Source organism: Arachis hypogaea, chromosome 1 (genome assembly GCF_003086295.3).
Source record: "Arachis hypogaea cultivar Tifrunner chromosome 1, arahy.Tifrunner.gnm2.J5K5, whole genome shotgun sequence".
Classification (NCBI taxonomy): Eukaryota; Viridiplantae; Streptophyta; class Magnoliopsida; order Fabales; family Fabaceae; genus Arachis; species Arachis hypogaea.
In genome coordinates this window covers 80,986,700-81,004,497 of record NC_092036.1, presented here as the reverse complement: position 1 = coordinate 81,004,497, position 17,798 = coordinate 80,986,700, and the positions used below count along the sequence as shown (strand labels likewise).

The following is a 17,798-nucleotide window of genomic DNA, read 5'->3' as shown; positions in this document are numbered from 1 at the left end:
TTTCTTGTTTTCTTCTCTTTCATATGAGCAGGAACAAGGATAAAGGCACTCTTGTTGAAATTGATCCAGAACCTGAAAGGACCCTGAAGAGAAAATTAAGAGAAGCTAAGTTACAACAATCTAAAGGTAACCTTTCAGAAATTTTTGAACAAGAGAAGGAGATGGCAGCCGAAAATAATAATAATGCAAGGAGAATGCTTGGTGACTTCACAAAGCCAACGTCCAAGTTTGATGGAAGAAGCATCTCCATTCCTGCCATTGGAGCCAATAATTTTGAGCTGAAACCTCAGCTAGTTGCCCTAATGCAACAAAACTGCAAGTTTTATGGACTTCCATCTGAAGATCCTTATCAGTTTTTAACTGAGTTCTTGCAGATCTGTGAGACTGTAAAGACGAATGGAGTTGATCCTGAAGTCTACAGACTCATGCTTTTCCCTTTTGTTGTAAGAGACAGAGCTAGAATATGGTTGGATTCACAACCCAAGGATAGCCTGGACTCCTGGGATAAGCTGGTCACAGCCTTCTTGGATAAATTCTTTCCTCCTCAAAAGCTGAGCAAGCTGAGAGTGGATGTTCAAATCTTCAAACAAAAAGATGGTGAATCCCTCTATGAAGCTTGGGAAAGATACAAGCAGCTGACCAAAAGATGTCCATCTGACATGTTTTCAGAATGGACCATATTAGATATATTCTATTATGGTCTATCTGAATTTTCGAAAATGTCATTGGACTATTCTGCAGGTGGATCTATTCACCTAAAGAAAACGCTTGAAGAGGCTCAAGAACTCATTGATATGGTTGCAAACAACCAATTCATGTACACTTCTGAGAGGAATTTCGTGAATAATGGGATACCTCAGAAGAAAGGAGTTCTTGAAATTGATACTCTGAATGCCATATTGGCTCAGAACAAAGTGTTGACTCAGCAAGTCAACATGATCTCTCAAGGTCTGAATGGATGGCAAAATGCATCCGACAGAACTAAAGAAGCAACTTCTGAAGAAGCTTATGATCCTGAGAACCCTGCCATGGCAGAGGTTAATTACATGGGTGAACCTTATGGAAACACCTATAACTCATCATGGAGAAATCATCCAAATTTCTCATGGAAGGATCAACAAAAGCCTCAACAAGGCTTTAACAATGGTGGACGCAATAGGCTGAGCAATAGCAAGCCATATCCATCATCTTCTCAGCAACAGACAGAGAATTCTGAACAAAACACTTCTAATTTAGCCAGTCTAGTCTCTGATCTGTGAAAGGCCACTTTCAGTTTCATGAATGAAACAAGATCCTCCATCAGAAATCTGGAGGCACAAGTGGGCCAGCTGAGTAAGAAAGTCATTGAAACTCCTCCCAGTATTCTCCCAAGCAATACAGAAGAGAATCCAAAAGGAGAGTGCAAGGCCATTGATGTGATCAATGTAGCCGAATGCACAAGGGAGGAGGAGGACGAAAATCCTAGTGAGGAAGACCTCCTAGGACGTCAGAAGGAGTTTCCTGTTAAGGATCCAAAGGAATCTGGGGCTCATACAGAGACCATAGAGATTCCATTAAATCTCCTTCTGCCATTCATGAGCTCTGAAGACTATTCTTCCTCTGAAGAGGATGAAGATGTGACTGGAGAGCAAGTTGCTCAATATTTAGGAGCTATCATGAAGCTGAATGCCAAGTTGTTTGGTAATGAGACTTGGGAAAGTGAACCTCCCTTACTCATTAGTGAACTAGATACCTGGATTCAGAAAACTCTACCTCAAAAGAAACAAGATCCTGGCAAGTTCTTAATACCTTGTACCATAGGCATCATGACCTTTGAAAAGGCTCTGTGTGATCTAGGGTCAGGGATAAATCTTATGCCACTCTCTGTAATGGAGAAGCTGGGGATCATTGAGGTACATCCTGCCTTGTTCTCATTACAATTAGCAGACAAGTCATTGAGACAAGCTTATGGAATAGTGGAGGACGTGCTAGTAAAGGTTGAAGGCCTTTACATCCCTGCTGATTTCATAATTTTAGACACTAGGAAGGAAGAGGATGAATGCATCATCCTTGGAAGACCTTTCCTATCCACAGCAGGAGCTGTGATAGATGTCAATAGAGGTGAATTATTCCTTCAATTGAATGGGGACTACCTTGTGTTTAAGGCACATGGCCATCCCTCTATGACAAAAGAGAGTAAGCATGAAGAGCTTCTCTCAGTTCAGAATCAAGAAGAGCCCCCACAGTCAAACTCTAAGTTTGGTGTTGGGAGGCCACAACCAAACTCTAAGTTTGGTGTTAAGATCCCATATCCAAACTCTAAGTTTGGTGTTAGGACTATACAACATTGACCTGATCACCTTGTGGCTCCATGAGAGCCACTGTCAAGCTATTGACATTAAAGAAGCGCTTGTTGGGAGGCAACCCAATTTTATCTAATTTTTATTTTATTTTTATTTTATGTTTTATTAGGTACATGATCATGAGGAGTCACGAAAAAATCATAAAAATTAAAAACAGAATCAAAAACAGCAGAAGAAAAAATTCACACCCTGGAGGACGCACAGGCTGGCGTTCAACGCCAGTAAGATGCATCTGGCCGGCGTTCAACGCCAGAACAGAGCATCATTTTGGCGCTGAACGCCAGAAACAAGCAACATTCTGGCGCTGAACTCTAGAAATGTGCCTAGAGAAGAAAAGCTGGCGCTGAACGCCAGTAACAAGCATGAAACTGGCGTTCAACGCCAGAAACATGCTTTACATGGGCGTTGAACGCCCAGAACGTGCACCAATGGGCGTTTAAACGCCAGAGTGGTATGCAAAGGCAATTTACATGCCTAATTGGTGCAGGGATGGAATTCCTTGACACCTCAGGATCTGTGGACCCCACAGGATCACCTCAGGATCTGTGGACCCCACAGGATCCCCACCTACTATATTCCCACCTTACCTCCTAATCCTATTTTTGTGATTTGTATTCCCCATGTCACACTTCCCAACACTCTTCACCAATCACCCCCTTCACCACTCAAATCCATCCACTCTTCCCCATAAACCCCACCTACCCTCCAAAATTCAAAAACATTTTCCCACCCATTCCCACCCTAAATGGCCGAACAAACACTACCCCCTCTCCCTATATATACCCTTCCATTCTACTTCATTTTCACAAAACAAAACCCCTTCTTCTTCACCTAGGCCGAACCTACATCTCTCCCTCTCTACCATATTCTCTTCTTTTTCTTCTTCTCTTCTTTCTTCTCTTGCTCGAGGACGAGCAATATTTTAAGTTTGGTGTGGTCAAAACACAATCTTTTTTGTTTTCCACTACCATCAATGGCACCTAAGGCCGGAGAATCCTCTAGAAAAGGAAAAGGGAAGACAAAAGCTTCCACCTCCGAGTCATGGGAGATGGAAAGATTCATCTCCAAGAGCCATCAAGACCACTTCTATGATGTTGTGGCAAAGAAGAAGGTTATCCCTGAGGTCCCTTTTAAGCTCAAGAAAAATGAGTATCCGGAGATCCGACATGAGATCCGAAGAAGAGGTTGGGAAGTCATAACCAACCCCATGCAACAAGTCGGAATCTTAATGGTTCAAGAGTTCTATGCCAATGCATGGATCACTAGGAACCATGATCAAAGTGTGAACCCGAACCCAAAGAATTATCTCACAAGGGTTTGGGGGAAATACTTAGATTTTAGTCCGGAAAATGTGAGGTTGGCGTTTCACTTGCCTATGATGCAAGGAGATGAACGCCCCTACACTAGAAGGGTCAACTTCAATCAAAGGTTGGACCAAGTCCTAACGGACATATGTGTGGAAGGAGCTCAATGGAGAAGAGACTCCAAAGGCAAGCCAGTTCAACTAAGAAGACTGGACCTCAAGCCTGTGGCTAGAGGATGGTTGGAGTTCATTCAACGCTCCATCATTCCCACTAGCAACCGATCTGAAGTTACTGTGGATCAGGCCATCATGATTCATAGCATCATGAGTGGAGAGGAAGTAGAAGTTCATGAGGTCATCTCCAATAAAATCTACAAAATAGCCGACAAGTCCTCCACCATGGCACGACTAGCTTTTTCTCACCTTATTTGCCATCTATGTTACTCAGCTGGAGTTATCATAGAAGGAGACACCTCCATTCAAGAGGATAAGCCCATCACCAAGAAGAGGATGGAGAAAGCAAGAGAGACCCTTCACGGTTCTCAAGAGATGCATGAGGAAGTTCATCTATCAACAAATCCCTGAGATGCCTCAAGGGATGCACTTCCCTCTCAACAACTATTGGGAGCAAATCAACACTTCCTTAGAAGATTTGAGCCACAATGTGGAACAATTAAGGGTGGAACATCATGAGCACTCCATCATTCTCCAAGAAATAAGAGAAGATCAAAGGGCAATGAGGGAGGAGCAACAAAGGCAAGGAAGGGACATAGAAGAGCTTAAGGACATTGTTGGTCCTTCAAGAAGAAGACGCCACTAAAGGTGGATTCATTCCTTGTTCTTTATTTCTTTCTGTTTTCGGTTTTGAATGTTGTGTTTATCTATGTTTTGTGTCTCTACTTCATGATCATTAGTATGTAGTAACTATGTCTTAAAGATATGAATAAAATCCATTAATCCTTCACCTCTCTTAAATGAAAAATGTTTTAATTCAAAAGAACAAGAAGTACATGAATTTTGAATTTATCATTGAATTTAATTTAATTATATTGATGTGGTGACAATACTTTTTGTTTTCTGAATGAATGCTTGAACAGTGCATATTTTTGATCTTGTTGTTTATGAATGTTAAAACTGTTGGCTCTTGAAAGAATGATGAACAAAGAGAAATGTTATTGATGATCTGAAAAATCATGAAATTGATTCTTGAAGCAAGAAAAAGCAGTGAAAAAAAAAAGAAAAAAAGAAAAGCTTGCGAAAAAAATGGCGAAAAAAATAGAAAGAAAAAGAAAAAACAAGCAGAAAAAGCCAATAGCCCTTAAAACCAAAAGGCAAGGGTAAAAAGGATCCAACGCTTTGAGCATCAATGGATAGGAGGGCCCAAGGAAATAAAATCCAGGCCTAAGCGGCTAAATCAAGCTGTCCCTAACCATGTGCTTGTGTCATGAAGGTCCAAGTGAAAAGCTTGAGACTGAGTGGTTAAAGTCATGATCCAAAGCAAAAAGAGTGTGCTTAAGAGCTCTGGACACCTCTAACTGGGGACTCTAGCAAAGCTGAGTCACAATCTGAAAAGGTTCACCCAGTTATGTGTCTGTGGCATTTGTGTATCCGGTGGTAATACTGGAAAACAAAATGCTTAGGGCCACGGCCAAGACTCATAAGTAGCTGTGTTCAAGAATCAACATGCTCAACTAGGAAAGTCAATAACACTATCCGAAATTCTAAGTTCCTAGAGAAGTCAATCATTCTAAACTTCAAAGGAAAAAGTGAGATGCCAAAACTGTTCAAAAGCAAAAAGCTACAAGTCCCGTTCATCTAATTATAATTAATATTCATTGATATTCTGGAATTTATAGTATATTCTCTTCTTTTTATCCTATTTGATTTTCAGTTGCTTGGGGACAAGCAACAATTTAAGTTTGGTGTTGTGATGAGCGGATAATTTATACGCTTTTTTGCATTGTTTTTAGGTAGTTTTTAGTAGGTTCAAGCTACTTTTAGGGATGTTTTTATTAGTTTTTATGTTAAATTCACATTTCTGGACTTTACTATGAGTTTGTGTGTTTTTCTGTGATTTCAGGTAATTTCTGGCTGAAATTGAGGGACTTGAGCAAAACTCTGAAAAAGGCTGACAAAAGGACTGCTGATGCTGTTGGAATCTGACCTCCCTAAACTCAAAATGGATTTTATGGCGCTACAGAACTCCAAATGGTGCGCTCGGCGTTGGAAAGTAGACATCTAGAGCTTTCCAGCAATATATAATAGTCTATACTTTATTCGGAAATTGACGACGTAACTTGGCGTTGAACGCCAAGTACATGCTGCTGTCTGGAGTTAAACACCAGAAAAACGTCATGATCCGGAGTTGAACGCCCAAAACACGTTATAACTTGGAGTTCAACTCCAAGAAAAGTCTCAGCTCGTGGATAGATCAAGCTCAGCCCAAGCATACACCAAGTGGGCCCCGGAAGTGGATTTATGCATCAATTACTTACTCATGTAAACTCTAGTAGCTAGTCTAGTATAAATAGGATAAGTTACTATTGTATTAGACATCTTTTGACAGTTTAATCTTTTGACTATTCGGTCTCTTGATCATGGAGAGGGCTGGCCATTCGGCCATGCCTGAACCTTTCACTTATGTATTTTCAACAGTGGAGTTTCTGCACACCATAGATTAAGGGTGTGGAGCTCTGCTGTACCTCAAGTTTCAATACAATTATTATTACTTTTTATTCAATTCTCTTTTATTCTTATTCCAAGATATACGTTGCACTTCAACTTGATGAATGTGATGATCCGTGACACTCATCATCATTCTCACCTATGAACACGCGTGACTGACAACCACTTCCGTTCTACTTTAGGTCGGGCGCATATCTCTTAGATTCCCCAACAGAATCTTCGTGGTATAAGTTAGATAGATGGCGGCATTCATGAGGATCCGGAAAGTCTAAACCTTGTCTATGGTATTCCGAGTAGGATTCTGGGATTGAATGACTTTGACGAGCTTCAAACTCCTGAAGGCTGGGCGTGATGACAAGCGCAAAAGAATCAAGGGATTCTACTCCAACCTGATTGAGAACCGACAGATGATTAGCCGTGCTGTGACAGAGCATAGGAACGTTTTCACTGAGAGGATGGGATGTAGCCATTGACAACGGTGATGCCCTACATACAGCTTGCCATGGAAAGGAGTAGGAAGGATTGGATGAATGTAATAAGAAAGTAAAGATTCAAGAGGAGCACAGCATCTCCATACGCCTATCTGAAATTCCCAATATTGATTTACATAAGTATTTCTATCCCTTTTATTTTCTATTTATTCCATTAATCAAATTTAAACTAATAATCCAATTATCCTTGAATCCGCCTGACTGAGATTTGCAAGGTGACCATAGCTTGCTTCATACCAACAATTTCTGTGGGATCGACCCTTACTCACGTAAGGTATTACTTGGATGACCCAGTACACTTGCTGGTTTAGTTGAACGTAGTTGTGATCACATATGCCAAAGAGCCATTAAATAAATCTCATGCAAATACAAAGAGGGCAACCACAATTTCGTCCACCACTTAGCCAAGATCCGCGTGCCTGACAACCATAAGCGGTCTACATGATGTTCAACGTAGTCATTGGACGACAGCCACAGTATAATCTCTTGGGTTTCTGATCCATGGATTTGACTTGCCTCTCCTAACAACAGAGCATTCGAGTTCGTGAGGTTAGAACCTTCGTGGTATAGGCTAAAACCAATTGGCAGCATTCTTGAGATCTGGAAAGTCTAAACCTTGTCTGTGGTATTCCGAGTAGGATCGGGGAAGGGATGACTGTGACGAGTTTCAAACTCGCGAATGTTGGGCACAATGACAGTGTGCAAAAGGATAGATAGATTATATTCTGACAAAAGTGAGAACCGACAGATGATTAGCCGTGCGGAAACGTACCTGGACCATTTTCACTGAGAGGACGGATGGTAGCCATTGACAACGGTGATCCACCAACATACAGCTTGCCATGGAAGGGAGCACTCATGATTGGATGAAGACAATATGAAAGTAGAGGTTCAAAAGCAACAAAGCATCTCTAAACGCTTATCTGAAATTCCCGATAATGGATTACATAAGTATCCTTATTGTATTTTATGTTTTATTTATCTATTAATTATCAAAACCTCATAACCATTTGAATCTGCCTGACTAGGATTTACAGGATGACCATAGCTTGCTTCAAGCCGACAATTTCTGTGGGATCGACCCTTACTCACGTAAGGTTTTATTACTTGGACGACTCAGTGCACGTACTGGTTAGTTGTGCGGAGTTGCAAAAGTGTGATTGCAATTTCGTGCACCACGGTGGCCACCTTATGAATAATGCCATACTTCTGCATTAATGTTGCCAGTCTTTTGTTGTAAAAAGGTGAGCCTAATATGTAATAAAGTCCTTTCAATCTCAGGATCAAATGGGGTTAAGCTTGGATTTGGTGATGAACGTGTCATTCAATAGAGAAAACATAGAGTTCATGCAATTATAGTGAAAAAAAGGAATCTTAAAGAAAGGTAGCTACAAAGTACTAATACTTCAAATCATAATTAGTAATCGAGAACCAATAAACAATCAAAAAGCAACCATTCACATATTGACATATTCACACCAACCATCAATATGGCACACATATGCAAGTCCCCGACAACGGCACCAAAAACATGATGGAGGATAAATGTCGGTTTAGAAAATCCAAGGGTTTTTAAACTCGAATGTCGATAGTATAGTCTAAACCAACAAGTGATCCTCAATCAAAGTTTAGAAGAATGTCATAAGAATCAAATCAATTACCAGGAGTATGATCCCGGGTAGTTTTCCTTAGATCTTGGAATTGAATGCACATCATTGATTAGGAAATTTGGGGTGTTTTGAATTGCTTGTGGAAAAAGTAAATTGACTAGAATTCAAAAGCAAGTAACAATTAACAATTAAAATGGAAGAGTTAGGAATATCAAGCAAGTAATTGACTATCTAATAAGCATGTAACTAAGATGATAACAATAAAATGGCATATGACTAAGAAATATGAATTTAAAGTAAAAGAATTAAGAAGTTAAAGTCAACAAAAGGGATTGAAAATCGCTTAATCTAAAGAGCCTTGGCTAAAGGTGAGAACTTGACTTCCTATTCTTGTTATTAACCACTAATATGGTAATAGCAAGAGTATTCCTAGTTTGCATCCTCTAAACATGAAGGAAAGTTAAGTAAGCATAATTGATTTCAATCCACCTCTTTCCTTTTTTTCTTAATAAGTATAATAGCAGCTATAATAGTAATTTCAACATCTAAGTAAGCAAAATAGCATAAAACACATATAATTCAATGTTTCTAACAAAAGAATCCAAACTAATCAAACTAAGAACAATGAAAACCTTATAAAACACTTATAGTTCAAATCCAACTAACTAATACTCAAGAAATTCAACCAAAGAGATGGAAATTGAGCAAAAGAACTATACACTAGGAAGATCATACCATGGAGAAGTGTCTCCCATCAAGCACTTTTCTTTAACGTCCTTAAATTGGATGGGCATGAACTTCAGTTGCAAACTTTTGGTGGATCTTTCAAGAAGAAAATATCCACCTCCTTATCACTCTTAGGATTGGTATGATGGTATAACTTCAGATGACGTAAGTGAACAACTCCATAGGGCTCAACTTTATCAACAATATACAGACCATCCCATCTTGATCTGAGCTTTCTGGGTAGCAACTTCAACCTTGAATTGTATAGTACCACCAAATTACCTACTCGGAATTCTGGCCGCTTGATATGCGTATCATGCACCGCTTTAGTTCTTTCTTTGTATATGCGGGCCTTATCGTAAGCCTCCAACCTCAAACACTCTAACTATTCCAATTGTAGCTTCCTTTCTACACCTACCTTTTGTAACCCCATGTTCCACTCCTTAACGCTCTCCTATCTCACATACTTTTTTTCTTCTATTCTCTCTATTTCTTTTCTTCTTTTCTCCTCTCTTCTCTTTTTTCCTTCCTTCAACCATCATCCATCACTATCATTCACCACCCACCATAATCTCCTTTAGTTAGTTAGTTATTTTGTTAGTTATTTAGTTAGTTAGTTAGTTTAATTTTTTGTTTTAAACGATAAGTGTTGGTTTATTATTTTAAATTGCTGATTGTGCTGAGTTGTTGTTGCTATTTATTATTGAAATTCTTTGTTGAGGTTATACTTTATTGCTTGGTATTGAATTTTGAATGTTGTATATTTGTGCATACTGAGTACTTATGACATTGCCTTCATGAACCTTGTTGGATTTCTAAATTTCATGTTGTAGCTAGCCACCATGTAATTTGAATTCACCATCTATTATTAGACAATTGTATGTAGTTGATGCATGTTTTGTTACGTGATGCTTATTACCTAGTTGATGCATTAAAATTGAAGAATTGTGAAATTGGTTCTGGTTCTAGGACATGGCTTGCATCAGGAGTATACTTCCGAAGCTGTGACACATAAAACACGTCGTGCAAATTTGACAGATACGATGGTAAGGCAATTCTATAAGCCACTGGCCGAATTTTCTTCAGGATCTCAAACGGTCCAACATAACGGGGATATAGTTTCTTGGTCTTAATAGCTCTTCCCACTCCAGTGGTAGGTTTAACTTTTAGAAAGACATGTTCCCCTTCTTCGAACTCCAAAGGCTTTCGTCTCTAATCAGCATAGCTCTTTTGGCAGCTTTGGGCTATAAGCATTCGGTTACAAATCCTCTTTATTTTCTCAGTAGTTTCGGCTATCTTCTCAAGCCCTAAGAAACTTCTTTCTCCAGTTTCATACCAACATAACAGAGATTGACATTTTCTGCCATACAGAGCTTTATATGAAGCCATTCCGATGCTCGCATGGTAGCTATTATTATAAGAAAATCTCGCTAATGGCATATATCGGTCCCAGCTCACTGGCTGGTCCAAAACACAAGCCCTTAGCATATCCTCCAAGGTCTGAATAGTTCTCTCTGACTGACCATCTGTCTGAGGGTGATACGCAGTACTCAAACTTAATTGAATCCCAAATGCACGCTAAAAAGCTCCCCAGAACCTTGATGTAAAACAAGGATCTCTGTTAGATATAATGGTAGAAGGCATACCGTGCAACTTGACAATCTCTTTAATGTACATTCAAGCCAAATCTTCCATTGTGAAACTTATTCAAATGGAAAGGAAGTGAGCTGGTTTTTTCAGTCGATCTACAACCACCCAAATAGGGTCACAACCAGACCGGGTTCTAGGCAAACCTATCACAAAATCCATTGCGGTACTCTCCCATTTCCATTGTGAAATCTCTAAAGGCTGAAGGGTTCCTGATGGTCTCTGATGCTCAATCTTAACCTTCTGACATGTTAAACATTTAGATACGTGCAATGCCACATCATTCTTCATCCCTGGCCACCAGAACATTGCTTTCAGATCTTGATACATTTTTGTGCTTCCTAGATGAATTGAGAACCCGCTCTTATGGGCTTCCTTCAAGATTCTTTGTCGCAGTTCTCCGATATCTGGCACAAGGATCCGATTCTTGAACCTCCACAAACAATCCTGACCTTCTAATACTCTCCACCATTTTTCCTGTTCAACTGCTGGTAATACCTTACGTAACGCTTCACTATCTTGATGAGCCTTCAAAAGTTCTTATTTAAAATCACTTGAAATCTGCAACTGACTCAAACACAGAATTCCAGATTCTTCTCTAACTCCTAAGTTCAAACCTTGAAATACCTTTAGTAACTCTTCTTCTCGCAACATCATCCAAGCTGCATATAAGGACTTCCAACTCAGGGCGTCTACCACAACGTTCGCTTTTTCTAGATGATAATTCAATTCGAAATCATAATCCTTCAAAAACTCCATCTATCTCCTCTGACACATATTCAATTCTTTTTACTCAAAGAGATACTTCAAACTCTTATGGCCTGAGAAAACATGAAACTTAAGGCTATAGGGATAATGTCTCTAGATTTTTAGAGCAAACACAACAGCAGCAAGTTCTAAGTAGTGAGTCGGATAGTTCATTTCATGCGGCCTTAATTGCCGTGAGGCGTATGCTACAACATTCCGGTGCTGCATTAGAATGCACCCCAAAACCCTTTAGTGATGCATCACAGTACACTTCAAACGGTTCACTTGGTTCAGGCAATGCAATACCAACACGGGTGCAGTAGTCAACCTATGCTTCAATGCTTGAAAATTCTCCTCACACTCCGGAGTCCAGATAAAAGGCATATCCTTCCTAGTCAACTTAGTTAAAGGTAAGGTGAGCTATGAAAATTCCTTAATGAATATGCTATACTATCCTGCCAAACCTAGGAAACTCTTGATCTCTGTCACTGAAGTTGGTCGCTCTCAATTCATTACTGCTTCCACCTTAGCAGGATCCACAGCTATTCCTTGTTTTCTCATCACGTAACCGAGAAACGTCACCTCACTCTTCCAGAACTCACATTTAGATAACTTAGCATATAACTTCCTATTCTTCAGAATTTGTAGCACAGTTCGCAAATGATCAGCATGCTCCTCTTCAGTCTTAGAATAAACAAGAATATCATCAATGAAGACAATAACAAACGTATCCAGATACGGTCAGAAAATCATGTTCATATAATCCATGTATACTGCTGGGGCATTAGTTAATCCAAAAGACATCACCATATACTCATAATGACCATAACGTGTCCTCAAAGAAGTTTTTGGAATATCTTCATCTCTAACCCTTATCTGATGATACCTGGATCACAGATCAATCATAGAAAACACACCTGCACCTTGTAACTGATCAATTAGGTCGTCGATTCTAGGTAGAGAATATTTATTCTTCACAGTAATCTTATTCAATTGCCGATAATTGAGACACAAGCACATACTTCCGTCCTTCTTCTTTACCAGTAACACTGGCGCTCCCCACGGAGTAACACTTGGTCGGATAAAATGCTTACCCAACAGATCTTTTAGTTGAGCTATTAGTTCAGCCATTTCTAAAGGTGACATCCTGTAAAGAATAATCAAAATCAAACCGGCTCCAGGCACCAACTAAATTGCAAATTCAACCTTCTGGTTAGGTGAAAATTCATTAATATCATCCAGAAACACGTCTATAAATTCACATACAACCGGAATCTGCTCTAAACTCTGATCATCACCTGATATTCCTACAATTAGTAACATAATACCCTGATATTCAATTCCAAAACAATTTACTATCACAGAGTTCAAATAGTAATGGTTCACTTCAACCGGTGCTTCTGACCCTTCTGGCATAAACTGTACTGGCTTCTCAGAGCAATCAGGCAAAACACGATTCTTAGATAACCAACCTCTCGGTTATCCCAGCATCATCTACCTGCAGGATACATCGTATTCCCTACCTCCAATGCTGAGCCTCGCCTTGCAGCTGATAAGTTGCAAACTCAACCCATTGTTCCTCAGGAACCAGCTGAGCCTGCAACACCCTTTCCATAGCCTGAATCCAATTATCTGCGTAAGTAGGATTTGAGGTTCCCCTAAAATTCGGAGGGTGAACTTTCAGAAATGTAGCAAGTGTTATAGGGCCGTCTTCCTCACTATTGTTCCCGTCAAAACTGTAGCCATATTTCCCAGGGCAGCCATAATGTCTACTAGATCAGTCCCTGCCAGGCCAGGAGTAGCGGTGCCTATCCTATCTCTACCTCGCCCACGATTGCGTCCGCGAGTCGACATATGGTCCTTATACACACTAAACAAGTGATATTAAGTTGATCTGTCTTAATATCACAGGTCTAATGCTTTAAATTCTAAATGCATTCTTAGAAACGTTTATGCTATATATATCAGTCAGATATCCTAATAGCACATAAACACATATACAGAGAATGCACAGAAGCACAATCAGTCTATCTTTTAGGCCCTATAGGAACGAACTGATCTAATACCATAATGTATCACTGATGAGCGGATAATTTGTACGCTTTTTGGCATTGTTTTTAGTATGTTTTTAGTATGATCTAGTTAGTTTTTAGTATATTTTTATTAGTTTTTAGTTAAAATTCACTTTTCTGGACTTTACTATGAGTTTGTGTGTTTTTCTGTGATTTCAGGTATTTTCTGGCTGAAATTGAGGGACCTGAGCAAAAATCTGATTCAGAGACTAAAAAGGACTGCAGATGCTGTTGGATTCTGACCTCCCTGCACTCAAAGCGGATTTTCTGGAGCTACAAAAGCCCAATTGGCGCGCTCTCAACGGCGTTGGAAAGTGGACATCTTGGGCTTTCCAGGAATATATGATAGTCCATACTTTGCCCAAGATTTGATGGCCCAAACCGGCGTTCAATGTCACCCTCAGAATTTCCAGCGTTAAACGCCGGAACTGGCACAAGAATGGGAGTTAAACGCCCAAACTGGGATAAAAGCTGGCGTTTAACTCCAAGAAGAGTCTCTACACGAAAATGCTTCAATGCTCAGCCCAAGCACACACCAAGTGGGCCCGGAAGTGGATTTTTATGTCATTTACTCATCTCTGTACACCCTAGGCTACTAGTTCTCTATATATAGGACCTTTTACTATTGTATTGAGAGCTTTTGATCATGTTTTTATGATTGAACCCTCTTTGGGAGGCTGGCCATTCGGCCATGCCTAGACCTTGTTCTTATGTATTTTCAACGGTGGAGTTTCTACACACCATAGATTAAAGTGTGGAGCTCTGCTGTACCTCGAGTATTAATGCAATTACTATTGTTCTTCTATTCAATTCCGCTTGTTCTTGTTCCAAGATATCACTTGTTCTTCAACTTGATGAATGTGATGATCCGTGACACTCATCATCATTCTCACCTATGAACGTGTGCCTGACAACCACCTCCGTTCTACCTTAGATTGGGTGAATATCTCTTGGATTCCTGATACACGATGCATGGTTGATCGCCTGACAACCGAGTGCTCGCCTGACAACCGAGCCAGCCATTCCGTGAGATCAGAGTCTTCGTGGTATAGGCTAGAACTGATGGCGGCATTCAAGAGAATCCGGAAGGTCTAACCTTGTCTGTGGTATTCTGAGTAGGATTCAATGATTGAATGACTGTGATAAGCTTCAAACTCCTGAAGGCGGGGCGTTAGTGACAGACGCAAAAGAATCACTGGATTCTATTCCGGCCTGATTGAGAACCGACAGATGGATAGCCGTACCGTGACAGGGTGCGTTGAACATTTCCACTGAGAGGATGGGAGGTAGCCACTGACAACGGTGAAACCCTTGCATAAGCTTGCCATGGAAAGGAGTAAGAAGGATTGGATGAAGACAGTAGGAAAGCAGAGAGACGGAAGGGACAAGCATCTTCATACGCTTATCTGAAATTCCTACCAATGAATTACATAAGTATCTCTATCTTTATCTTTATGTTTTATTCGTATATCATCATTCATATCCATTTGAGTCTGCCTGACTGAGATTTACAAGGTGACCATAGTTTGCTTCATACCAACAATCTCTGTGGGATCGACCCTTACTCGCGTAAGGTTTATTACTTGGACGACCCAGTACACTTGCTGGTTAGTTGTGCGAAGTTGTGTTTATGCCATGGTATTGAACACCAAGTTTTTGGATTCATCACCGGGGATTATTTGTGTTGTGAAAAGTATTGATCACAATTTCGCATACCAAGTTTTTGGCACCGTTGCCGGGGATTATTCGAGTATGGACAACTGACGGTTCATCTTGTTGCTTAGATTAGGTATTTTTTTTTCTTCAGAGTTCTTAAGAATGAATTCTAGTGTTTCAAGGTGATGTTCTTATCATTACCAAAGCTGATTGATCTTCATCAATTTAGCTCTTGAATGCAATGTTCTGCTGAAGCTTGTTCAGCCATGTCTAATTTCTTTAGACTAAAGCTTTAGACTAACATTGCATGATTCCTAGAATTCTCATTAAGAACTTTGATACCTTTATTTTCTTTTCCACTTAATTTTCGAAAAAATACAAAAAAAAAAATTTTCAAAATCATAAAAAAACCAAAAATATTTTATGTTTCTTTTTGAGTCTAGTGTTTCATTTTAAGTTTGGTGTCAATTGCATGTTTCTGTTCTTCTTGCATTCATGCATGTGTCTTAGTGATCTTCAAGATGTTCTTGATGATTTCATTACTCTGATCTTTAATTTCTCTTGACTTGAGTGTTTGTGTTTCTCATATGCATTCTCATTTTGTTAGTGTCAGTAGTATACAAACTGCTAAGTTTGGTGTCTTGCATGCATTGTTATTTGATTTTAGTTGCATTTTGATTATTCCTCACTATTAAAAATCCAAAAATATTTTTAATTTGTGTCTTTTCAAGTCAATAATACAGAGAATTGAAGATTTAGAACATACAGCAGAGGAATTACACAGAAAAAGCTGGGCGTTCAAAACGCCCAGTGAAGAAGGACAGACTGGCGTTTAAACGCCAGCCAGGGTGCCTGGTTGGGCGTTTAACGCCCAAAAGGGTAGAGTTTTGGGCGTTAAACGCCAGAATGTGCACCATTCTGGGCGTTTAACGCCAGGATGGCACAAGAGGGAAGATTTTGTTTTCAATGCAAATTTTTTCAAGTTTTCAAAATCTTTTCAAAATCAAATCTTTTTCAAATTCAATTTCTTTCTATTTTCAAAGATACTTGCTATCAATTAATGATTTGATTCAACATTTCAAGTATGTTGCCTTTTCTGTTGAGAAAGGTTTAATGTTTGAATCATATCTTTTCTTGATAGCCAAGTCATTAATTTTCAAAATCAAATTTTTTAAAAATGTTTTTCAAATCATATCTTCTCAATCACATCTTTTTAAAACCAATCATATCTTCTTAACCACATCTTTTTCAAAATAACTTTCAATCAAATCTTTTTGATTTCTAATTTCAAATTCTTTTTCAAAAATCACTTGATTTCTTTCCCACTTTTATTTTCGAAAATCAATTAGTGTTTTTCAAAATGTTTTCAAAATCTTTTACTTGATTTTCGAAAATTACTTCCCCTCTTCTCACATCCTTTTATTTATGGACTAACACTATTCCTTAATGCAAAATTCGAACTCCATCTTATTTGATAAGTTCGAATTTTCTACTTCTGCCTTCTATTTTTCTTTTCTTCTGACACCTCAAGGAATCTCTATACTGTGACATAGAGGATTCCACATTTTCTTGTTCTCTTCTCTTTCTTATGAGCAGGAGCAAGGACAAAAGCATTCTTGTTGAGGCTGATCCTGAACCTGAAAGGACCTTGAAGCGAAAGCTAAGAGAAGCCAAGGCACAACTCTCTGTAGAGGACCTAACAGAAATCTTCAAAGAAGAAGAACCCATGGCAGCCGAAAACAACAATAATGCCAACAATGCAAGGAAGGTGCTGGGTGACTTTACTGCACCTACTCCCGACTTCTATGGGAGAAGCATCTCTATCCCTGCCATTGGAGCAAACAACTTTGAGCTTAAGCCTCAATTATTTTCTCTAATGCAACAGAATTGCAAGTTCCATGGACTTCCATTGGAAGATCATCATCAGTTTTTAGCTGAGTTCTTACAAATCTGTGGCACTGTCAAGACTAATGGGGTTGACCCTGAGGTCTACAGACTTATGCTATTCCCTTTTGCTGTAAGAGACAGAGCTAGAATATGGTTGGACTCACAACCTAAAGAAATCCTAAACTCTTGGGAAAAGCTAGTCAATGCCTTCTTGGCAAAGTTCTTTCCACCTCAAAAATTGAGTAAGCTTAGAGTGGAAGTCCAAACCTTCAGACAGAAGGAAGGAGAATCCCTCTATGAAGCTTGGGAAAGATACAAACAATTAATCAGAAAGTGTCCCTCTGACATGCTTTCTGAATGGAGCATCATAGGTATTTTTTATGATGGTCTGTCTGAACTGTCCAAGATGTCTTTGGATAGCTCTGCTGGAGGATCTCTTCATCTGAAGAAGACGCCTACAGAAGCTCAAGAGTTGATTGAAATGGTTGCAAATAACCAATTCATGTACACTTCTGAAAGGAATCCTGTGAACAATGGGACCAATCAGAAGAAAGGAGTTCTTGAGATTGACACTCTGAATGCCATACTGGCTCAGAATAAAATATTGACTCAACAAGTCAATATGATTTCTC

At 39.4% G+C, this 17,798-nt stretch overlaps 1 non-coding gene across 1 annotated transcript; it reads right to left on the bottom strand.

Annotated features, from left to right (window-relative positions):
* Nucleotides 1-557: 557 nt before the first annotated feature.
* Nucleotides 558-661, bottom strand: LOC112713480 (small nucleolar RNA R71). The gene has a single exon (XR_003158457.1). It is a non-coding gene; the product is annotated as a small nucleolar RNA R71 (small nucleolar RNA).
* Between the last annotated feature and the right edge of the window lie 17,137 nt (nucleotides 662-17,798).